The sequence below is a fragment of the Athalia rosae genome, chromosome 3 (genome assembly GCF_917208135.1).
Source record: "Athalia rosae chromosome 3, iyAthRosa1.1, whole genome shotgun sequence".
NCBI lineage: Eukaryota > Metazoa > Arthropoda > Insecta > Hymenoptera > Athaliidae > Athalia > Athalia rosae.
Window position 1 is genome coordinate 21,970,432 of NC_064028.1, and position 25,900 is coordinate 21,996,331.

The following is a 25,900-nucleotide window of genomic DNA, read 5'->3' on the forward strand; positions in this document are numbered from 1 at the left end:
GAAAATATATGCGAGGGCTTATTATCTTCCACCCACGTAATTCCGACGAACGTAAATATATTCCTGTCATATCTGCGGGTGGATCTCTGAATCAATTGCACTAGAGTGCGGGGGTACCTCCCATACACGGGGATAGAGACAAGTAGTAGCTTATTTCGGTTAATGGTTCCCTTGTGCTTTATTATTTTCTTTTGCCCTCTCTCTCTCTCTCTCTCTTTTCTCCGTTTGCAAGTGAAATGGCGCGCGTTATACACGCTTGTCGAAGGAGAGCTTGCGGACGGTACGGCGGGGCCGGGGGTAGGGGGGTGGGAGGGGGGTAAAGGAGGGTGGAAAGGGGGTTGCGGCGGGTGGTTCGAACGAACGAACGAACGTAGGGAACGGCAGAGCTCGGAGAACCGGACAAAGAGTTACATTCAGGCTTCGGGAGCCATTACGCGTCATTATCGAGATTAGGATCGTTCGCGCGGTATGCGCCCCGACTGCGGGAGTCTACGTCGGCACCCGACGTTTCCCGTCAACGTCGTCGTCCAACGTACCAAGTTTCTAGCTGCGGTCCGTAGCCGCGTACCGCACCGACGCACGTCGAGAAACACGAAAGGGCTCGGCCTATCGAACCGGATCCGTCCAGTATTTTACCGACGATCCGCGTCGCCGTCAGAAAAAAACGAAAAAAAAAAGAAAAAAAAGAAAAAGGAACACAAATATCTGAAGCAAAATGAAAAGAGAGAAAAACCCCAATAATTCATCCGAAGAAAACGTCGGCGGTCGAGTGGAGAGGAGAGAGAGAACGAAATTCCATGACGAAACAATGAGGATGAAAAAAAGCTCAACTTTTTAGCTAATTAACGGGGGGTTCAACTTCTTTGACTACCGACGACTAGCATAGCTCGCTCCGGAGATGTTCATCTCGAAAAGTTCAGATACGCTGATGGGTACGAACGTTTCGGGCCTCATTATTTCGCACGAGATTCAGCCTACCCCTCAGTTTACACTGGTTTTTTACATGTGAATAGCCTCCCTCCGACGTGCAAAGGAATCCTTCGTTCTGTGAAATATATATTTTGTTTTTTTATCCGAAAATCACCCTCGCCATTTGTCGCGTTGCACCAACCACCGGGTGGACGACCTCGACGCTTTTTAGAATCCCCATTTTTTTCCAAGAATCCATAGAAGACTATACGCGCGTAATATTCTTGTATACCGACATTGCGGAGGGTCGTTGAAACTAGGGCTAGGGCTAGGGAGGGAGGGGGGCGGATTGATCTACTTTGCCAATTTTCTTGTAACCGATAAAAGCGATAAATATTTATCGATCCAATCGCACGAGGAGTACGCACGCCACGCTATTCTGCCGCAAGCTGAATTACACGCGCTTATAGACGGGGTAAAAAATCATCTTCGAAATCGGGAGGATGGATCCAGATTCCGTTCGGTATTTCATACAGCGCCGAGGTTGGAGATCGTCGACGGACATACGTGCGGTACGCTGAATCGGGGATGTACGCGCGCACTAAAACAGGCTCGCAACAACCCCGATATTCCGGGATGGCTCATCGCGTTTATAACCCATACATCATAGTGTGAGAGGCTTCGAGTCGCCTTGCAACAGCCACGGAACATGCGATCCGTTAACCCCCCCCCTCCCCCCTGCCTCACGGATATCAACATACGTAAACTACGACGCTCAACATACGTGCGCGGATGTAACGCGAACACGCCCTCGCCCCCGTTACACCCTGCGATACCTACGTTATGTGGGCATATATTCTGTGCGCTGCTTTACAATACGCGCTGTTGCTGTTGCTGTTGCTGTTGCCGCTGCAGACACAACCGCGACGATCACGCGAGGCTTCGTGTGAAAATGGGGGAGCTTTATATTCTCTTCTTCTTGTTGAAGGAAAAAAAGAGAAAGAAAAAAAGGAAAAAATAAAATGAAATGTCAAATAAAGTAAATAAATAAAAGCACAATGTGTCTCGAGCGCGTTTATGTAAACCCGCGAGATGTGTATAAATAAAAAGTATATATTTTACTCTCCGTTGGGGTGCACAGCAGTTTCGAAAATCCAACGTCACAAGGGCTCGCGATACCAAAGGTTTTTTTAGGATGAAAAATCATCGTCTACTCTCTCTCTCGAGAGAGAGGTGCTACATTATTTTTTCGCACCGGAAAAACTTTGCAATTGAAGAATTCGATATTTTACCAATTTTCTCAAATTTGAGGAGCAAAAATATCGAACTAATTCTCGTTAAAGATTTTGTCCAAAAAATTCAGCATTCCTAGCTAATCTTCTATTTTTTTTATCTTCGGATACCAAACGTCGAGATGAAGAGCGCCTTTTTTCTCTTTTTTTTTTTTAAAGACTAAAAAAGTATACATCCACTCTAACAGAAAAGCTTGCCATTCTCTCTCGAAAAAAAGAAAAAAGTGAAAAGAAGAGAGTAAAAAAAGAAAATTCGGAGGAGTACCCGCAGATGAATTGCGGAAGTTTGTCGGTTTTGGCTCGTGTAGACTTAAAAGCTCCGAACTTTCCGATACTTTAGAATACAGTGTAAGGGGTGTGGCGGGGAACGGGGTCGAAGTATAAAGCGATGTAAGAAGGAATATAATCATTTATCCGCGTGTATAGAATTTAAAAAATGGCGGATCCACACCATCCCCATAGCTGCAGCGCAGCGGTATAGATAAATAAATAGATTGGTACATAGATTATAGATATTGTAGACGGACGGACGGATGGATAGATAGATTCCATGTGGGAGGTAAGCGCACGTAGTCAAGGGTACCTACGGCGAACGCGACGACGACGACGACGACGAGGGGCGGAGGGTTGAAGAGAATAAGGCAGAGGGAGAGGGAGATGGAAAAGCGGCACGGACGGCGGTGTGGCTCAACTTTATCCCCGTGTATGCGGTGACGTACAATGCATGCGATGCGGGGCGGCGAGCAGGAGACGAGGCCATGAATTATGCAGTTCGCCCCGGGCCAGAGCTTCGCCGAGAGAGAGAGAGAGGAGGAGGAGGAGAGGGAACGGAGGAATACGTAGGTACGTATGTACGCGGGCGTAGGTATATACCTAACTATGTGCACATAGGATAGAGGGATTCGACTCCGCCGCCCGGTTCGTCGTCCGCTACCGGGTCTCCGGGCCACTCCAACCTTTCCCTACGTATACCTCGTACAGCGCGTACCCTTATTTCACCTTACAAACTCCCAGGCGCCGCGGACGACCCGCTACGTCCTTACGCCCGTCCTCGCCGACACTCGGAGCGATTGAAATTTTCAAACTCCTCCGTATCAGCGCGCATACTGTGCGCACGTGTGTGTACGTGCGACGGGACCGTGTCTCTGCCGCACTACGTCCCAGTTTTACGCTTTTAAAGCACCTACTGTAAGGTTCGTGTATGAAAGGTTGATAAAAAAAAACAGCCGGGCCTTCTGAACGTATAAACGAAAGGAGAATGAGCGGACTGTCTGTACCCGGCAGCTGATCCCGAGGGAATTATTCATCGCAGTCGCAAGAAAATCGTATCTTTGATATGGTTCAGAAGGCCCTTTTTCTTACGGGGAACTTCCGATTCCATAGATTTTTTTTACTCCTTATGTTACGTTATAATTCTTTTTTTTTTTTTTTTCTTTTTCTCTTACGGCTCTCATTTATATTTTTATGCGCGATTTAGCGAACAGCTGCCACGCGGCCGCTGAGTCGCTCAACTTTGGACGTTGCGAGCGGGGATAATTTGGGCTTCGATTTCTTTTTTTCTCCTCTTTTTTTCCATCTTATTCCGAGTTCTCCTGCGGTCCATGACGGGAGATTAAATCTTGCCCAATTAACGCGGCTTAACGATTCGCGGACCCGGGGACGACGACTGAGACGACGGAGCGTACGTAGGGACGGGGTGGACGGGGACTTTGCCTCGGAGACAGGGCGGCTTTTATGATCTGGGATTTAATCTAGCGAGGGATATGAGGGAGGCGTACATGGGATCGTTCTGCACGTCGCGCATACGACGCGCGCTCTTTCTGCCTCTTTTGCTGCAGTCTGAGAAAAAGCGACGAACCACGCCACCGAAGAACGCGAACGTGACTTTGGATTCGGTGGAAAGATACGCTCCTCGAACGCAACACGGAATAAACGACCTCGCAGGGTCCGCGGAACAACGGGCGCCGGGTTTGACGCCCCTCCTCCCCCCTCCCCCTCGAGCTCGATGCCATCGCCAAACGCAACGGGGATATTGGAATAAAAAAAGAAACTCTAAGAATTTCGCATTCCGATACACCCGACAGAGTATCCAAAAATAGAAAGTCTCACTTCTCACCGGAGGAATGAGTCTTTTTCCTTGGTTAATTATTCTCCAAACGAATTTCGGGTCGTTTTGGAAAGTTTCGAATTCGCGGTACGCAGTGACACGTGTACGCGTACGTAACCAGGGCTCAAAACCGTTGCGAGATATATTTTTTGTCGACTCTCCCGCTCGTACCACAGCTGAGTTCACGCCGGACCGAAGGGTTGCCCTTCGGTTCGCTTCCGCAAACGGTGGTCACCGCGTTATAATGTTCGGTGACAAAAAAGGGCCAACGACTGCGCGCCGTAGGTGTATCGGTAATTCGATAACCTCGTAGAAGGAGATACGTACGGTTAAATTATTTCTGAAACGTACCAGATGTTCCCGAACATCCCCATCTGATTACGGACGTTAATTATTTCGGTTGGAATGGTACGTATGTATAATATATACACGTATACCAAAAAAAGAGATAAGATAGGTACCTAGGTACCCGCGTTGGCCCAGGGTCAAAGAATGGCTTTTGAAATTTAGTGTGAAATTTTTATCGGCTTATTTCTCTCGCTGCTCCCTTTCGAAGCGAGCACGTCCTGTGTGTGTATAGGAGAGAACGATCAACGAGATGAATATAAAAGATGTTGTACCTCTATAATTATTATACCCGTATATAAAACTGAAGCGAGTAGTTTATTAGTTCGAAGAAAAATAAGAGAAGGAAGGGAGGAGCACGCCATCCGAGTATCTACAAGCTCGTATGCGCGACGCGAGGATACGAGGAGTGAAGAAAAAAAGCAAGAAGTAAAAAAACAAAGAATACAAAGAAAAAAAAAGTTAAAAAAATTATTACACCGGCGCGAATGAACCGAAAGAAGCGTGTGAGATTGCGTCTGAAACCTGTAGCCTCCAGGTAGGAACTCGTTGCCCATATTGCGTTCAAGGTATAATCAGTTATTTGCACAGCTGCGTTAGCGGGATGAACGATCCAGGGTGAAGGATAATCGAGAGACCTCGCTCACGCTCCGATCCTCCCAATGACGAAGCGGAATGTGAAATGCATCCGTTTAAGGGCGCAAGAAAAATCCGTAAAACGAACACGTTGGCGTCCACCTCCGTCTTTCTCCCACTTTTTTTTTTTTTACCCCTACTCCACCCCCCCGCCCGTGCTCGAAGGAAGTGAAGAAGAGGAGGATAAATTGGTGGCGATAAAAATAATGAGACGAAAGCCAAAAGCCGAGTAGGTTCCGGTGTATTATATCCGAATGATTTTTACAAAGGAGGAAAAGCGCTGTTGCTGCGAGGTAATAAAAATTCGTAGTTCGGGACGAACGCCAAACGGTGCGAAGGGTGAGTGAAAATGGAAGAAAAAAAAAAAAAAAAGGCAAAAAAAAAAAAAAAAACTTCATTTCGTGGAGAATGCGGTAGCGTACGTATTACGGAGGTACGGGTAGCGCGGGGGAGGAATTTCGTTCTACTCCGATTCTTTGGATCACGCGCGCGTGAGGCAGAGCAAATCTTCGACCCTATTTTATTGGGATCAATTCACGGCTCCATAAATCGTTTATCCATGTTTAATGCAGGGCGGCGTTTCTCCAGACTTTTCTTTGGGACAGGAAAGTTTTCCGTCAAACCTTTCAGACGAAAAGTTGCCCGGAGTTGTGGAACTCCGAGTGGGAAAGGGCGAAACCTGCCGCTATATAGAGGGTATATTTCCGAACAAGGGAATGCTTTCGGATGACGCGTTCCCGGTTTACCGTAACGGTGAGAAACGCCTTTTTCCTTTAGTTTTTCCACGTCTCGATTTTGCCGCGCTTACGCGCGCACGGGTGAAAATAATTTAAGGGAGCGAAAAGACGACGCGGTTTTCACATTGTTTTTTTGACTTTTCCCGACGTCTCCCCCGGGCGGAATATAAAATCGGGAACTTAAAAACTCGGAGAGCGACGTGGGCGTGGTTTTTCAAATACCGGTAATACCCCTCCACCTACCCCCCACCCAAGCCCCGAGAAATACCCTTTAAGAACGTCCGTCTAGCAGGGGTCCTTCTCGAGAGTAAATATTTAGGAATTTTTCAAGAGCTCCGAGTGCCTAAGAAAACACTTATACTCCAAGGGGTATAAGGGATCGGCTGAGGGATCTCCCAGGAGTCTCCGTCGCCGCTGTTCCCGTTGCCGATGCTCGAGGCGTCGCGTCGGCTTGCCTCGGGTCGGGGGACACGGGGTGCACGCGGTCCGCCGATTCGAAGAACCGGCGACGCTCGCTTTTGCTACTATTTACGAAAAACTCGACGCGTGTATCGGTTTTAACGAAGAACAGGCACCGCGATATCTCAGTTTTCCAGAACACGTATCGCCGTGCGCATCTCTCCAGCGTTCTTCCCGCTTTTGAAAACGCGTTCCGAACGAAGACAAAGCGAAGATTGAAAATAATGTAGAAAAAAAAAGGGAGGGTAAACGCTTCGGGATCAGCCCTCGCAGTGCGACGATTCTTCCCTCTCTCTCCTCGATGTTCCTCAAATTAGGAGCGATCGCTGCACGAATTACGTCGGGTTTAACGCGTCCCGAATTTCTTGCGCATTCAATTCGCCGGCAAAAACTTTATACCGCGGCGTCAGTCCGGAGAGGCGTAAGCGAAGCACTCGGTAGTCGGTTGGGTAGACATTTTTTGTTTCCGGTTCTAAAATCGGTGCGTCACGCGTCCTCCGCTTATCCTCGCGACGCCGCCGACGCTTCTGGCGAGGTGAAATATCGGGGCGGGTCGCGTGCCATCCGTTACCCGACTGCGGCGGGTCACTTTTTCAATCGTTCAAAGTTACTTGAAATTTTGCATTCCCCGAGATTCGGGGGGAGAGCGCGCCATCCGTACGCGCCGATATACTATTCCGGAGCGTATCACGATCCAGAAGCCAAGACTGCATCGGTACCCTCGGCGATTCGAAGAATTCAAAAAAGCTACCCGGCACGTGGGGATCAGCCCTTTTCTCCGTTCCCTTTTCCTGTCGTTCCCCACCCCCTCCTGCCCTTCAACTAAGTCAAAAACTCCTCGTTAAATCCTATCCCGTAACCTCGGGTCGCCGGCGCGAGATGAAGATGAAGATGAAGATGAAGACGAGCTTCGCCAGCTGCGGGAGTTACGGGTGTTCGGTCCACCGTACCCACCGCCGCCAGCTAATGCCGTAGGGTAGGGAGAAATTTCGTATAAACTTGCGACACAAAGAGTGGCGTAGCGAGTCCAGATCGTCGGGGCTCTCGGCCGGTCGTTTCAGGTTTTAGAAATCTGGCTCCTGGCTCCCGGAGTATCCGCAGACACCCCGAGCGTATTTACTGCTATAATAAATTTAAAAACAGACTACCTCTCCGCATCCCATACGTACGGGGAACGCGAACGCCCGGCACCGGGTTTTCCTCTCCGCACATTAAATTCGTAAGAAGATCGCGCGTTGCTCACGCAGCGCGTCCCCGTATACATACACGTATAATCCGTACGTAGTAACCGAACATGGTTTCCCGTAAATCGAGGTCTGGTAAATAAGTTCACAAGCCAGATTAGGAGAGCCGCGTATACGACGGTGAAAAAACACACACTTACACACACACACGCACACACTTACACGTAAGTTACACGTTGGCACGTATAACTTCCCAGGGCTGAACTACTTTAACGATAAGCTGTGGTTTCGCGGAGCTCGCACGGCAATTCCGCATCGACTTTTACTCGTCGTCGCTGTAGTTTGCAGAAATCGGAGAGAGAGAGAGGTTTTTTTTTCTCCTTCCTTCCTTACTTCCTTACTTTTTCTTTTTCGCTATACATTCCGGTATACCCTCCCGTACACCGCCGGAGTTCTCTCTGCGTTCCGCAGGTCTTGTAAACATTCGTTTGCCGGGTCAGATAACGCCGGCGTATACATATACATATATATATTACTGCACACGTTCGTTCGTTCGACTATTACAGCCTGAAATATGGTACGGAAAATAGAAAACTTGTCCGATAGGTATTGGGTATCGCGTACGTCCGGCGTCCGCGATCGCCATCTTGGTATCCACCCTTTTTCCACCCTTTCGATATAACGTCCCGTAAGAACCCTCCGCGAAGATCGTTCGACGGTCAAAGGAGCTATTTAACCGGAAACTTTCACTCTCTCACTACTACAAGCCGAGCTATCTTCGCGACTTTTATACTTGGCTCGGTAACATCCCGTATAAAGGATAAGAACATCCGAGACCGTCTCCCCTCTCGTTTTCTTTTCTCTTTTTTTCTTTCGATGCACGGCTTGAAATCTATCGACGATTAACAACCCCCCGTCTCCCTATCACTTCGGGTTCTCCAACGTGTACACAACGATCAATGACGTCAGTAATGTTCGGTGTGCGTTTTCAGTACGGTGTGTGTATGTAGGTACAAATTTCCAATTGATACTGATCGCGGTAGGCGTATAACAAAGAAAAAGAAAAAAAAAGAGAAAAAAAGAGAAAAAAAAAAATAGAAAAGTTGAAAGAAAAAAGTATCGGTTCGAACGAATCTGGATGGGTGCAGGACGTACGGACGGATGGATGGGTAGCCGTGTACCGTCTTTGGTGCGGAGGCAAACGGGAGGCATTGTTCACGGATAAAATGCAGCCGAGCGAACGAGACCAATCAGACTGATTGGCCAACTGGTATTTACATTTCTGACGGGTGGCCTGCCTGTCAGCGACCGCTGTACCATCGCCGATCTCCTCCCCTCCCCGCCCTCTCTTTGTCGATGAGGATTTTCGATGAAAGCAATCCCCCGCGTAGGTACATATGCATCCGTAAAATGCGAGCGGGATGAACTAGGAAATCCGTGTCTACAAATGTGGGGCATCGATACGCTGCGCGGACTTTTGCCGATGCGAGATGTGTACAACGCCCCACGATCAATCGGCGAGACGTTCGAACCAGATTCGCCGAGCGCGGTGTTTTCCGAAGCGAAGAGATCACTTTGGGGGTTGCGTCGTACTCGAGCGGAGCGTTTGTCCGACGAAAATGTGTTTGTTTGTTCGATGCGATCGAGTGAACTTGCACCGTATTCCGTTGCGTTTTGGCGAACGGTGGAGCGCGATCGTTATCGTCGGAAATCGGATCGACGCGATTCCGAATCGCGTAGCGGACGTTTTTCTTCGTGGCGAAAAAAAAAAGAAACGTGAGAATCGAAGCAGACGGAGGAGTGAGTCCGTGGGGCTCTAACTTAATTTCGCGGAGTTCGATGGAGTTTTCTAAGCGAAATTGGGATATAATTTCATGAGACGTCGATAAAACGGATTAACGATCTTCGGGACCCGATGCAACGTGCGAGAAGAGCTTTTCTCCAACATAGATGTGTGTGTGTACTATATCTGCAACCGGTGCACCGAACTCCTCGTTTCTCGTTGCTCGTCGGCGGCTTTGTTAATTCTCGATAATCTCGGTTCACCAATTACAAGGATAACTCGCGAACAAACCGCTCCTAGAAAAGCTCCGAAAATTGGTAGCTCGTCTAGAAAAATGAAAAAAAAAAAATCAAACCAGTATTATTCTTCGTAAAATACGAAAACGAACGGTCGTCACCATTTCGCGTTGCAAAACATTTTTTCCTACCCCGCCCTTCCAAATAACTCACCCCATAAAACCGCGCCGTAGAACGAGGATTTCCAAACAAACCACGTTCGGTGGTAGGAGATGATCACAGCGGTCAGGGCGTTTACCGGTTTTCGCGTCCAGCTACTAATTAATAACTTCTAGCAGTTCGCCCCCGGTAACAAGGAGCAGATGTAACGACCGCAAGCGGGTCGAGGAGCCGGGGGGGTAGGGGTGGTGGGCTCTGCACACGCCCACGTTAAAGTATATTTGTGAGCTTAATACGCTCCCGGAACATCGGCGTGCCAGCACGTGTGGTCTTTCCTGCGGTTCGGCTTTTGGTCGCGTGCATGTTATTAGCGGCCGAAAGGAGTGCCCTCCTGCCCGGTAGCGGCGGCGGACGGAGTAAGGGGTCGGTGTCCCGCCGCAGCAGCAGCAGCGCAGCATCCTTGGCGAAAACCATGTGATTTTCACGGGCGCAACAGGAGGAGCAGCAGCGGCGAAACGGCCTATAGATACTGGCATTCGTTCAAAAACTTGAGAGCGAAGGGAACCCGCGGAGTCCGTGTAGCTCGCGAAAATAGAAAGCGCGTTAGTTACAACGACGGCGCAACGTTTCACGAATCCGTTATACTCCCGACGTGAGCATAACTTCGTAGCAGTTTCGGCGTTGCTCGAATTCCCTGATATGCTCTCGCAGTTAATTGCTTCGGTAGAATTTGCCAGGCGGCTGTATGTTATAAAATTTATTAGGTTCGTGATCTTTTTCGTACGTTGTAAAGATCCGGAGTTGAGGAGTTTCCAAAATAAACTGAAGGGTGTCTCGCGTGTAAAAAACTATTCGTTTTAACCCGCACTTGATTGCGGAGACGGGTAATTTGGCCGCCACCAGATTTATACGTATTCTCATTATGCGCGTTGATTAACGCCGACTCATTCGGATTTCGAAACAATCAAACCGGCGTCAATTTGAGGTGTTTTTTTTTGGTTAATTTTTTTTTTTTTTTCTTCTTTTTTCTCTTTACCCTCCCCGTACTCTTTAACCGCGACGTAAATTTTCGGCGCAAAGAGTGTGTGTGTAATGTATACGTATATGTAACGAAAATAAACCGCAGGTGGATATTTCAGGGGGCACGGTAACCAGCGGCGGATTCCTGTCCGGTAATAATTTTACCCACTTGACAAGAGAAACAGGTCTGCGTTTGACGTGGTTTTGCGGAGTGTACGCACTGAAATAAAATGGCATATCATCGTTCGCGATGTCGGGCAACGTTTACACAACATGTGCAACTGCGCTCCGCCATTCATACGTAGGTACGTACGATTGTGTATACCGTAGGTGTTGTAACATCAAGCGAAAATACACGTCGTCAAAATTGTATCGGAACGTGGCCAGGTTTTAATTTGACAATGTTTTTTATTTCATTCATTTTTTTTTTAATCATCCAATTTTATTTTATTTCAATGTTTTTTTTTTTTTTTTCTTCTCTCCAGAGCGACGTATTACAATGTTTATTTTTTCGACAGTTGTTGCACACCGGTTCCGTCACTACGTACCTTGTCCGAGGGTTTTCGGGGGACGGGGGAAACGGAGTAAATACACCGCACCGCAATATACTTGTACCCGGTCTGATATGATGCAGTTTTACATTTCGGTAAACCATGCGTACAGCACGATACGTTCGCGCGCGTGTGTGCGAAATGACTATATTTTCATACCGGTGGTCGTTCGGACTCCCACAAAGCGAACGAGGCGCGCCCCTCTATCTGGTTCAATATGCGGCGGTCGCGTGCAGAATAATTACTTTTTGGTTCGCTTCGCGGGATCCTTCAAAAGCCAACATTTGCACCCGCCAACAGATATATACTGCTGTAAAATGAATACACCTCATATATATATTTCGTGTATATACGTAGGGTGCGCTACGTCACCCGACCACCACCCAGTTGCCAAATGTTGCACATTATTTCTCCCGGCAGCACACCCTCTTTATTTCCCGCATTCGTCGGCTCGTTCGGATGAGGAATGATCGAATAATTAGATGGTCATTTTTTGCGAACTCCATCATTTCGTATGCAATCGAGCCGCGCGAATGAGATTCGTTTGTCGCGGGAGAGGAGAAATAAATTAGGACCCTCAACGCGTTATACCTGCTGTACGTAGAATATTCGCAATGGCGATGGGTAATAACCTTGCGTTGCATTTTTCGTTCGTTTCGTTTATTTTATTCTAGGTTTTTTTTTTTCTTTTTTTCATTTCATCACGAATGCTTATCAAATGCAAATCCTACTTTATAGCTATTGGTATTCTTACTAGGCGCCCTTTTGGCTCGCCCCTATTTCCGCTGATTTCTTTTTTTCGAACATTTCTCCTTCCATAAGCGGATTTCCGAAAGTAGGTATAACACAGTAGCAGCCAACAAATGGTGACTAAGGAAACTCGCTCTCGTTGTATTTTTTCTTGTATTTTCATTTTTCGGATTACACTCGAAAAAATGACGAACGATAACTGTGATTATCTCAAGAATAAATAAAATAGTAATCTGAGGTAGATTTGCCGAATAAATCGTTCAGAGGATAAAAATATATTTCCAAACCGCCGAATCGAGGGGAGTTCTGTTACCGGAATCCACCGAGAAGGATTAAAATTGAATTAAATAAACTGTTGTGTAAGAAGGATAAAAAAAAGAAGAAAAGCAAAACGAGCGTACAAAACGACATCGATTTTCTTCGGGGGGGTTAAGTACTCACGGAATGTTAGCGGTTCGGAAGACGTTTGAGCCTCGGTAATCGGCTCAACCCGTTTCGCGAATTAGGAGTTAGAGGGTGAATTCGGGCAGCGCAACGTAAGGGGTGGAAAAAAGTTTCGGAAAAACTCTCCCGAATACTCTGGGGAACGAGTGACCGAATTTCGGGATTATTATTCGGACCCTGCTTCTGTTTAAACAAGAAACATAATATCCCGTAACTCGATGTCGACTGGAAAAAAAGCTGAAGTGAAAAACGATTTCGTACGTCATGTAATTTCGCTACACGTGGAAACGCTTTTTTTCCCCACAGAGAAATTAAAGCTCTTCCAACGGCATTAGCGAAAAATCTCCTCGCAGTCCAGATATTTTTCCGACAAGATATATACGCCCCGGAATTTCATTCGAGCCCTTTTTTTTTTTCTTCCCCCGATGGCTTTCAAAAAGCACTTGATTCCGACCAACCGACTATACCGCGGTGATAATAAAACTCGGCGAACGGTCGGTCGGCTCGGGTCCACCTGCCGGGCTTTTATCCGGTGTGAATTGGCGGAGGGATTTGGGTAGAGATTCGCTAATCCGGAGGATATTCTTCCTCCGCATCAATCAAGTACTAACGACGACTGGCTACGGTTAACGCGTAGATTCCTATACGGTAGGTGCGTTGTATGCGTGTTGGAACGAACCATCGTCTTCGCGTCTTTGCTCCGCCATTCCGACTCGACGCTAATTCCTAATTTCTAATTTCGAGCGCCCCGCGAGGCAGCATCCCTTGATTGGCGAACGGAGATCTTGATCGAGTTAGCGATATAGCTGTGAGATCCTACCTTAGCATCCCCGCGAGTATACCGAATTCGCACCGATGCGATCCTTCCAACCGAGCGAATGAGGTGGAAATCGAGTCCGTCGAGTGATTTTTCTAGCTCACATTTTGGTACTATTTATACGTACCTATGGACCGAGTGGAATTTCGTGCCATTTTTGGTAGGCCGTAGAGTATAAAGTCCCGCGCGCCTAGAATTCCCGGCGTAATTGCATCCCCCGAATAACGCGGAACGCCAGAGTTCGTTCGCTGACTGAGGGGAAAGTCACTAGCGTTCTACCGTAAGAGAAACTGTACGTATACCAGACGTTTTTCCTCAGCGAGAAATTCTACGTAGCGAAGAGAGCCAAAAGGGCGGTTGGAGTAAGAAGATGTGAAAAGCAGCCGGGGTAGAAAAAAAAAAAAAAGAAAAGGAAAACCCGAAAAAAGTCCGAAGGAATACATCAGCAACCCTATACGTGTACAGTTTAGGGGAACCGGGACGATCTCTCCCGGCACGTGTGGCGGGCTCGGCAACTCGATATCCGTGCAGTGGGACTTGAAAGAGAAAAAAAAAAAAAAATAGAAAAAGAGAAAAAAAAAAATCTGGAGACTCGAGTGCGAGGTCAGACGGAGGTTACCCTTCGAGTAGAGGGTTGAAACTGATCCGCGGAGGCGACGCGCATCACGTGTGATTCTTTGGGTACGACACACGTGCCGCAGAAATATGACGAGGATGAGAAAATTATCGGTGGAAAAGGGTTCACCCGTAGAGAATTGGGAAATAGGACGAAACAAATCGCTGGGAAGGAGGGAGAAAAAATGGGAGGAGGAGGAGGAGGAGGGACGTGCAGGGGGGTCGTGAGAGAGGAAAGAGCGGCGTGCCCGACCCGGCAATCATTCGGCGAAGGCGAACACAACGCGAGCGCGTTCCAATCTCGTTCGCGCGCTTTCGCATGACCGAGCAGACGGGCTGTCGCTGTTTCTGCCCTTGGATTTCTTCCCGTTCTTTCGAATTTCTTTCTTTTCTTTTTTTTTCTTTTTTTTTTCTTTCTTCCTTCTTTTCTCTCCGTTACTCCGGGTGAAATCGCAGCGCAGTTCGAACGGGTTCGGTTCGACCCCTCCGTGCGCCCCCTCGCACTAACTCTCTCCTTATCCCACTTCCGCGACCGTTCCCCTGCTGCCCCTTCCCTTCCCTTCCCTTTTTTTTTTTTCATCTATACATCTAATACGTCGCGGTATAGCACCCCGGCTAGCTCTCATTCCTGCGAAAGTCAACTCCTATCGTCGCCACTTTGAAACTACTTCTTCGAAGTAGTTTCCGCTTCGCCTGCTCCAACGACGGACCTCCTGCTCCTTCTTCCTCGAGATATACTCCTTCCATTTCCTCCTTGGCACGTCCCACTCCCGATTTACTCCTCGTATATTTTCCTCTTTTTTTTACTCCAGCCGATCGTCGTACGGAGAGTGTAAGTGGGGTTGGGGGGGAGGGAGGATAAAGATTTTCTAATTCCTGAAGAACGTAAGACCGGTCTCGAGTTGAAGAGAAAATAGTTGAATCGAATCGCTGAGAGGTCGAAGATCGCCGAACATTGAATCACTCGGAGTTTGTGAAAGAGCGAACTGGGAACGAACGGAACAAAAAAGCAAAAGAAAAGCAAAAAAAAAGTAACAGCAACCCGAAACGCATCTGTTACGGAAATCCCGACCAATGATTAACCGCTCTATCGGGCCTGAACTTTTGGCCGAAAAAAATTAGTTCGCTACTTTCAGCTACGCGAAACATTGTAAGGGCGGAGAAATCGCGGACAGTGACGAAGAGCGAACGCGAGACGCGGTAGCTAATTTAAATATAGCTATTGTCGGCGAAGTTTCGTGAAAACGACGAAAGGATTGTAATTACGAGAGCGGGTCTCCCTTACCACCCGGTAGATCGCACTTGCGCGCACGGAAATATTCAGCTTCTTCTTCTTCTCCTCCTTCTTCTCCTCGAACAACTTCGATACCGGCTCGCCTCGACATTAATAATCTTCGCGGCGATCGACCACGTAGACCGGAAACGACGTTACACGGATACGACGACGTATTCCTCGCTCCGGAAGCAAGAAGAATAAAAAAAAAATAAGAAAAAGAAAGAAAAAAAACACGAGTAATAAAATGAAATTAAATGTGGGCATGAATAATATCCGTTAGGGGTTGTACGAGTACGTAAGTACGTACGTACGTTCGCGTTGGGTAGAAATATAATACGGTACAACCAACGGGCTTGTATGAGAAACGGCGTCGCGCGAAGTATGTATATAGGATATACCAGGCGTCTAATTGAGTTTGAAGTTTTCGAAAGCCTATAAATATTACCGAACTACGAATGTCGCCGCACGCCCACAGAAATAGAAATCCGAAGCGCTGAGGAGGCGGAAGGAGGTGAAGCGTCGAAGAATATCGGAGGCGATGAGCGCGCGGTAATCCAACGAGGTAAAATGCTCGGTAACCGCGTGCCCTCTACGCGCACGTTAAACCTCGTGATACTTCAGCGTTACCGAGAGAAGTTTTCACCGTACACGCCTAGTCGCTTATTAAACGCCGCTTGGCGGGCTAATATTAATTAACCCGAACGGTGTTCGGCAGCCGAGACGTACGCGCGCTGCAGGTATATAGGTGGTACACGCGGCCAAAGCACATTCGAAGGGTGGAGGGGCGCTCAGCGACGTTCGTCCTCCTCCTCACCGTGTCGAGTGAAAAAAAGACACGAGGTACAAAGAGCGAAAGCTGAGTATCTGGAGGTTCTCTTTTCTCGCGAGAAAGGATGAGAGAAATGACATTTCTTATTCGTCGGAGCGGCGAACCGCCCAGAAGGAGGTGAGGATATATATATTTAGAGAATGAGTCGAGTGAGTCGACGGTTTTCTATGAATCGTATGAAGTACGCCTGTCGGAGAAATAAGAGAAGTAAAGGAAGGAGGGAGAGGAGAGGAGAGGAGAGGAGAGGAGAGGAGCGCTTCTTCGCTGCGTAAAGATCCTCTCAAATCCATTTCACCTTGTTAGTTAAGTAAATACTTTTTCTAGAATTTGGTAAATCGGTTAACGCTTTCAAAACTGACAAACGCGTATTTACGCCCGTATAGCCGTTGCAAAGGGGGGCCGCCGCCCGCCCGCCTCGTATCAAGCCTCACAGTTGTACGGTAAATAGGATGCTTTTAAGTCACACACACACACACACGTCACGCGAGATCTTCCGAACTTTCCAACATATTTCTAGTACCTCAACAATTAGACAACAATAACGCTCGTAACTGTTCGCCATCCTAAACAAATAGGCTTACAATAATCCGTAATGGGATGATAGTGTGTCACGTACCCGTACTCGTAAAATATATCACCCTACCCTACCCTACCAATCCGTCCGTTTCACTCTCTGTAATACCGCTCGATCTCTGCAGCGCGGACCAGACTCCGTCCCTCGGGAGCGCTAATGCGAGCGGGGAACAAGGGAGGGAAACTGAAACGGGGACAGAGAGACGCCAGAGACAGTCAAATCAGCTCGGTCTTCGTCGAAGATTTTCCCCCGCGTCCTGCGGAGCCGTGAAGGAAAACCGTCCCGCGGACCGCGATGGGAAAGGACGCGGACGCCTCGTTGGAAAGCCGCCGCAGCGTATAACGTCCGTCAGTTGGCTTATGTCACTGAGGATTAGCGCTCTGTTTGGACGTAGGAAATTAACTACTACACCGGAGACCGTCGGCGCGGTCGACGTCGTTGCCTTCTCTTTTGCCCCCGTATCGCCCCCGGGGTAAGCGAAACGTTGCTCAGAAATATCATCCCCCGAATTGCCCGGAGCTCGGCTCACGGTGTACCGTTAGTACCGACGTATCAACCCTTTACATAATGGAGACGGATACGGGGATATCAGAACTACGGTGCGTTTGGTTTGATACGTTTGGTGCACGTTAACGTACGGCAGGATATGCGATTCTAGTTAGTCGACGGCGCTAGCTGACGAGACCAGAAACACCGGTCGTGATTCCGATGTAGGCGAGACTCGCGAAACTTAACGAACATTAAACCCGGTGACGGCGGTGCGCCCTCGAGTTGTTTCGTTTCTGGTTGATGCCTCCCGCCCTCAAAGGAGTCGTGTAATTAAACTGTGTACAGTCTTTTTGGAGGGCTCAGTCGTCCTTTCCCGTCCTTCGCCCGACAACGCTCGCACCGTCCTTTGTCGGTGACTTGGCCGGGCGCGGATTAGCGCCCGGGTCTACTGTTGCGATAAACGCACCGCACCCGCACACACGGTAAACGCCGGATGTTGGAAAGACCAACAATTATTCAGGGTTTAATAATTGGTAACTACTCCGACGCCGCAGACCTGGCCAACGGGCTAAATCCACTGGGGAGGTTCTTGCACGAGTGTAGTTTACCGATCTAATATAACCCGGTTCGGTCGGATGAGGTGATATTCTTCTTACTCCGTTTTTCTTCTTTCTTCTTGCTTTTTTTTTTACCAATCACCGGCGTTGCACGTTGGATTTCATTCGTCGTTTGAATTTTCGTCCCGTGATTTCGGATCAATTTCACTGAAGAGTGATATATAGGCGTCGATTAGAGTGAGTTGGGAATAAATGCCATCGAGATATCCTTAATTTTTCACATTACAAAGCGATGAATTGGCGATAACTCGATGAATTTTATAGATAGATCGATTTGGCTTTCAGATTCAGATTTCTGAGATCAAATTACACGAGAAACGCATAAAAAAACCTCATAAAAAATGTTGATTTTTGGGCCAAAAATAAAGTAGTTTGAAAATTGATTGTATTACACTTTTCTTACGTATTTTGACCTCAGGAATTCGAATCTGAAAGAAAAATTGATCTATCTCTAAAATTGACCGAGTTATCGCCAATTTTCAGCTTTTTCGGGTCAAAAATTGAGAATTGATTTTTTAGTCTATCTTAGTGTAATTTGAGCTCAGGAATCCGAATCCGGAAGAAAAATTGATCTATCTTGAAAAATGACCGAGCTATCCTCATTTTTTCGCATTTTTTACCATAAAAATGGAGATATCTCGAAAGGAAAAAATCGTAGCTCAATTTGGACAACGGATTCGTGTTCCTGAGGTCAAAATACATAAGAAAAGTGCCATACGATCAATTTTTGAAAATAAAAATTTTTGGTCAAAATTTGAAAAAATCGAAAGGGGTACCCCTTGGAAAAATCTCAAATTTTGGCCAAAAATTTTTAATTTTTGAAATTGATCGTATGTCACTTTTCTTATGTATTTTGACCTCAGGAACACGAATCCGTTGTCTAAATTAAGCTACGATTTTTTCCCTTCGAGATATCCTCGAATTTGTACCGAAAAATGCGAAAAAATGGGGTTAGCTCGGTCATTTTTGAAGATAGATAATTTTTTCTTCCAGATTCGGATTTCTGAGCTCAAAATACATCAGAATAGCAAATAAACAAAAATATTTTTTTTTGGTCCAAAATCGACAAAAATCCAAGGGGTACCTTTTTGGATTCTTTCGATTTTCGGGAGATTTAGTATCTCAAAATCGATTGTAGGACACTTTTCCAATGTATTTTGACCCCAGGAACACGTCTCCGTCGGTCAAATTGAGCTACGAATTTTTCCCATCGAGATATCTCAATTTTTCTGCTCCGAAAAGCGAGTGAATTCCGGCCCCAATTTTTAAAAAAATGTAGGGCTCTAAGCTTGACTTTTTTCCGGCTCAGTATAACAGGATGATGTGAAATAATCGTTCAAAACGCTCGAAGAGAGTCGGCTTTATATCATGTGACAAATTTATCGATCGTTACAGAGGAGAAACGGACGATGCGGTATTAGGAATTCCGTGAAAGGGTTCAGCTCTTGTGCCGATTAATGATTAATCAAGAGGCAAATTGGATTCGGCACGTATCCAGTGATTAGCACGGTCACTTCGTCGGGGAACAGGAATTTCCATATCAAACTTACTCGCGGTAGGGTTCCACGATAAGTGTGCACAGCTGTATAGATATATATACAACCTTCGTTCTGGTTAGGGGTCTCGATACACACACTCCAAGTTCACGTTCCCCTCTCTCTCTCTCCCTCTCTCTCTCTCTCTCTCTCGCGCGAGAGAGCTCTTTCCCGTATCACCAGACGCGTCTGAAATCTGCTATATATCTGTAATTTAATGCCCGTTTTATCTCGCCTCCAGGATCGTTTCTCTCACCAGTTTAAAACGCATTTTCCATCGCGTTCGCTTCCACACGCCTTCCCGGTTTGCGGTTGCAAAAATAGAAATAATGCGAAGAAAAGGAGGAGAGCAGGAGTGAAGAAAAAAAAAGCAAGAAAAAAAAAAGGAAAAAGGAAAAGAAAAAAGGAGGAAATGACAGGGCAGGTTGCTCGGGCGTCACGCCTCGCTTTGGCCGTTCCCGAAGCGATGAGAGGAGGTGGGTAAGCCGTACCGGCACCGTCACGAGGCACCATCGCCATGACCATCACGAACGGTTGGGGCGGCAGAAGCGGGAGCGAGTTCGTTACAACCTTACAGGTAATAAGTAAGGACGCCGGGAGTCGTCGAGAGTCGACGGAGGAAACTGGCGTTGCCGCAGGCGGGATTTTCACACCCGGCGGTAAGCTCGTTAGCAAGAAGATTGCGATCAATGACCGAAGATGGACGCGTTCGCACGAAGGGTCTACCGGTGGATCCTTCCACCTATAACCGCGCTGTCGTCGTCCCTCTTTCCGCAGTATATTTTCCCACCTCTTACCTTTTCTTTTATCGCCCCTTTTATTATTATCCTTTTTTCACTCTCTTTGGTTTTTTTGTTTTTTTCTCTTCTGTTCTCCTCCTTCCGTCCGCACTCGTACTTTCGCGGACGTCGAACGAAGAGGTCCTTATTTTCAACGGTTGCGGTGCCGACGCGGTTCGGGTCAGTCTCGGAAGGAGAGCCGCTCATTAGAGACTCCTCTCGAAGCATCATATCCTCTTAATACATGTTATTCGATAGCCGTATCGACGAGCCGTAACCCTCGACGGGGTACTTTTCACTTTGTGCTGTACGATAATCGTCTTCTTCGCGCCGCTCGCAGAAGCTCACCTCGCCACAGGATAGCCCGAAGAGAAATGTGTATAAGCATAAAGTGAGACGTGAAAATTAGACCCTAGCTGACCAGAACCACCTCGTTGTTACTACGATTTTAGTACCTTGTTCAAGAAAAAAAAAGAAAACGATTCACACGGAAGATCCAACTTGGATGATTTTTGAAAGAGAAAATAATTTATTCCAAAGGGAACTAAATTTTTTGTTTTCTAATCAAACGAATGCGCGTAATTCGATATACGGTGGGGTCGAGAAGAATCCGAGGGAACGACATTGTTTGTTCGATGTAAATGAAAATTACGCCGTTCAAATGTGAACCTTTATTTTTAGGGTTGTCCGTGGGGAAATCAATCGGACTTCGAATCCGGCGTACGTTTATATCCGGAGAAACATCTGTGCACGGGAGATTCCGTTTGATTCGTACAAAGCGCGAGCTAAGCGTGCGATGAACACGTAAGAAGAGTTATAAGTATACGAATACGCTTGTACACGTATACGTCACATACTAGCGTAGATCTCGTACGCGGGGTGAAGCGGAGCTAGGAGTTGGCCGTCGGCGTTGCGATAAATATTTACGGTTTAATTTCAATTAAGACACCGAAGCCGGGCGGCGCGCAGCCTTAATTGGATTCAATCCCTTTCAATCCCTTTGGCACTCGGCTGTGTTACGTGGAGTGGCAAGTCTGACGGTGTTACGTACGTGAAACGTACGTACGTACGTTGACAGACGAATGTGCGGGTAGGAGGAGGAGGAGGACGTACGTACGTGCGCCCGAGTATTCCGTCGTTATAAGCCGACGAGCGGTTCGGTGGCTCACGCCGTCGTAGTCGTAGTCGTAGTCGTAGTCGTAGTCGTAGTCGTAGTCGTAGTCGTAGTCGTAGTCATCTGGTGCCTTCTGCAGCCTTTCACCGATGCAGCGAGTCCACCGAGCGTACATAGCCCCGACTACACACATCCGACGCCACTTGCCGCTCGCTGTTCGTAACACATCCCACTCGACGATTCCGCGGACCTTTCCACGTCGGGTTCAGCGAGTCTCGCGGCCCAACCCTCGAATGACAATTTAACCAAGCGAATGAAATTATCGCGGCTGATAAGCTAACGAGCCACTGGTCCGCACCGCGCTTTACTCGAGCGTGTATCTTGCGGCGAAATCCTAAGGGATTTTCGATCCCGAATTCTCAGGCTCAACGCGCGGCGATAGATAGATAACATAATTATCGTACACGCCCGACGCTAGATAAGGCGAAGGGTGAAATTTTGTATTTCAATTTCAACGGAACGGCGGTGACGTCGGATTTCAGGAAGTAAGAAACAATTAATGTAAAGAGGAAATCACCGAATCTGACTTGGAAAACATTCCGGGAACAACGAAGACGGGGAGGAAAGAAAAGTAAAGCGAAAGGGGTGGTTCGTGGAAACGGAAAAGATTGGATTGTTTCCGTCGAAAGCAGCCGGCTGTGACTCCTGGTGCGAAAGAATTAAGGACCCGCACGTATATATATATATATATATACACACGAAGTCGTCCGTCGAGTCGTCATTGCTCGAAGAAACGAGAGAAGAAGTTGAGAAGAGTGAAAAAGAGTCCGGGGTGGTAAAGGGGTCGGGAAAAAGGCGCGCCACTTTCCACCCACGGCAAGGGAGCCTAGGATCGATAATGGATCTACCCGGCTTTCCAGTCCATTCTATACGCATCATTTGACACCCGATAGACGTGCGAAATGAACAAAAAGAAAGGAGAATTCAATAGATAGAAATCACTGCTATTGTCGGGCACGTATAACCCTGCGAAAAAGGAATCGCGAGGGGGGCGGAGGGGGTGGTTTCCCCCTCCCCCGTCGGATCTGAGAAAATGAGACAGGCGAGAAGAAAAATTATATCAAAGGGCCGGAATCCCTTAAGACCGGTGCTCGCGGGGAGAAAGAGAAGAAAAAAAAATAAAATAAAATGAAACCAAAAACAGGGAAAAAAATACGCGAACTACTATACCACTAGGTCCTACAGAAGATCACACCGTCGTTTCGCGTTCCTACGCCGGGCGATTCTCTGCGGAAAACTCTCTCGGCTCCCACGTTCAACCCGGCGCTATGGTCAGCCGTGAAATAATGAAGGTTCGGATGTGTTCTGACAGCAGCTTATACCCCCCCTCCCCGCGTCTGGAACCCGAAACGCCTTCATTTTTATTTATTTATTTATTTTCCCTTCCTTCGTTTTCCGTTTTTTTCTTCATTTATTTCCCTTTTTCATTCGTTTCTTTCGTTCTGTTTTCCGTTCGCGTTTTCCTCGGCAGGATTTTCGAACGGCGGCGCCGGGAATTCCCGTAGCTCGACCACTCGGAAGGCAACCCCCGATAATCGGCGTTGAAATTACAGGTTCGTTTGTTCGTTTGTTCCCTGCAGTCATCCGTGTGTACGCTTAGAGCGACGCGACGCCGCGTTGCGATCGTCGTACGCCTCGGGGGTGCGATTTGTGTAAATGCTTTGACGATTTCTCGAAGGCCTCAAGGGCTCGAGTATCGCTACCCCCGAGTATTTCCTGTTCTTTAAAATTGCCCGACGCTTATTTTCCCTTTTATTCCGTCGCCTTTTCTCCGCTCCCCGTTACCCTCGAGCTTCTCTATGAAAATTTCTTCGCTTTTCACCTATAAATCCCGACGCCCGAGAACCCAGAGTTTTTCCGGGCTCTAATAAACTCAGGGGACGACGCGATGTAAAATACGAAACTTTACTACCTCGCCGAAAGCGGAGGGGTACAGCGAAACAGCGACCGCGCCGTTGGGGCAGTGGGTATAATTTTTCTAAAACGAGATCGAGAGTAACGGACTTTTATTATACATACGGGCGTAAAACAAGCCGCAATAGGCCGGTTTCGCGGCAGACTACGGGATTGCTGTTGTACAACCGGCGCGTCGCCCGGCTGGGGCGAGATTATAATTATGCAAATGTCTCGTCGTGGGTAAGAAGAAGAAGAAAAAGAAGAAGAAGAAGAAGAAGTTAGCAACAGATGTCTGGTAGTACTGGCGAGTAGGTACGGTGTAAAAAAGATCACGTCGGGGCAACTCTCGGTTAACACAAACGACCGCGTAACGATATGGCGAGCGGTGAAACGCGGTGAAACGCGGGCTAGAACTACCCAAAGAACAGACGTTTTCCAAACGCTTGAAACTAAAAGTCTCACGTTCCTTCTCTCGAATCGACGTCTCAACCTGTCGCACCCTTTGCCACTCGGCAATCCCACGGATCAACCCTTTTATTTTTTTCTTTCTTTTCTTTCTCTCCTTCCACTCTCTCTTTTCCTTCATTTTCTTTATCGCCGTACAGGGGCGAGTCCCGTAAGAAAGGAAGGAAAATACTACAGACCCCTCGTCCCGTTCGTAGCTGGCTGCTTTGTTGCACACTCCGCCTCCGCAATCCACCCCACCCCCACCCCACCCATAAGAATTCTTATTACACGGGATTTGCACAAAAAGAAGTCCCATTATACCGCTCTGTTCATCGCGCGCGCCGGCTATACGGGGTCACGTGGGTTAAGGGCGAAAATGCGATTCCGCTAGATTTGCCCCCGGAAATATCTCCGGTTTTTGCCGCATAACGAATCTTTCTTTCATCCAACGAATCTTTTTTTCATCCTCTTTTATTTTACTATACCATGTTAGTTTAACGTATTTCATTATTTCTGATTGATTTTCATCTCTTTCCTTCGATATAACGATCATCTTTCGCGGGTACGATAGAAAAAAAAGAGAGAAAAATTCTTCGATCATTCGGAAACTGTGGGTACGGATTGTCGGTCTTCACGGAATTGAGGTTCCGCCGAAAAATTTACGACGCGTCGTTGAATCACGGTCGTGTTCCCGGTGGGTGATAAATTAATTACATCGTATCGTACCGCCCGGAATGGTGGGAAACGGAACGACGAAAAAAAAAAAAAATTAAAGAAAGACGAAAAAAGTCGAGCGTGTTTCACTCACTAAACCGTTATACCGTGGCAGCCAGCAGCCAGCAGCAACAGCAGCAGCCCAATGGGAGCTGAATCACTGTCGCTACTAAACAGACGTTAATACACTATTACCGCCTCCACTTTCTCTCCCTCTCTTTCCCTCTTTTTTTTTCCCTCCCTCCGTCTCCGTCTTTTTCTTCGGTGTTCTAATAAGTCGGTGAAAAGAATTATTGAAGGCGATTGCGTTGGATCGCCGGCGACGTAATTCCCGATCAGCCAGAGCGATCGTTTTATTTAAATTCCGATAAGTTTTTCTACTCCATAGCTCGCATCGAATAGATAAATCTCCCGGAAACACACGTACACACGTGGGGCGTAGTGTGAAACGCGATAGTTAGAGACTCGTCGCCATTCCCTACGAATGCGATTCTCGGAAGCAAGCAGTACGTTGTTTCACCAGTCGCGTTAACATGCATGCACGTGAATTTTTCTCCTCTCCGCACGACGATTGCGACGCCTCGCCTTCGGTTTCGCTTCTTCTTCTCTATTTTCTCTTTCGACTCGTCCTTTTTTTTTTTTTTTGTTCCCTCTCAACGTCCGCCTCCCTCCTTTCCCTCTTATCGGACTGTGCGATAGCGTGCGCACTCTCTGCGATGAAATGTATAAGACTTCGCCTGAATCTGTGGCTGAATCAACGTTGGAACGATCGTTGACTTCGGATTGTTTCATGCTGCCCCCTTTTTTCATTTTATGCCATTTATTCCATTTGGTTCGTTTTGTTTTGTTTTTTTTTTTTCAAATTTTCATACGCCAAACACTGTGCCGATGCAAGTGCAACACGCGTTCGTATAAATAGTCATCCGGTTTGATTCGGTCGCGAAAAAACGTGTTCGCTAGCAGCTGCGGTAGCTCGGGTAGCGCGGCGTTAACGAAGAAGGAGAAATGATCGAGAGGAGAAAAATTGAGAGAGAGAAAGGAGTAAGAACTACGTATATTTTGCGCGTCGACCTCCGGTGTTTCCGTTGCGCAGTCCGGAAGTCGGTAACCGTTTCAGGGCTAGCTTTCTCACGAACCATTAGCTGACTAACGTCGCTAAATTTACGTGCCCGTTGCCGCCGTTGCCGCCGCCGCCGCTGCTGCTGCAGGTTTCTCTCCACCTAAGTAATCGCACTTCTACCTCATTAATCGTCGAAAACGTTATATTGGTACACGTGGCGTGCAGTTGTTAACGAAGGACGTTTTACACTCTCGCTATATAAACCCCCACCCCCCCCGTTCCGCACAGTAGGCCACCACCTCTCCGTCACCCGCAAACATCCAAGGTTTTACACGTACATACACCTATGTACATACGGCGGGGGGGGGGGAGGTACACATAGCCGGGATATCTGTAAACTACCTTCCTATATACCAGCGGGTACATGGGACACGAATCTACCCGTGTAAACATGGCGGATGAGATG

General features: G+C 47.5%; 1 protein-coding gene and 1 long non-coding RNA gene across 2 annotated transcripts in view; one reads left to right on the forward strand and one right to left on the reverse strand.

Moving 5' to 3' along the window:
- Nucleotides 1-25,900, reverse strand: part of LOC105689333 (discoidin domain-containing receptor 2-like) — a 65,189-nt gene that overhangs the window by 19,054 nt on the left and 20,235 nt on the right. The window lies entirely within an intron of this gene.
- LOC125500155 lies at nucleotides 10,477-11,565 on the forward strand. Its single transcript, XR_007277366.1, has 3 exons — nucleotides 10,477-10,611; nucleotides 10,987-11,172; nucleotides 11,386-11,565. It is a non-coding gene; the product is annotated as an uncharacterized LOC125500155 (long non-coding RNA).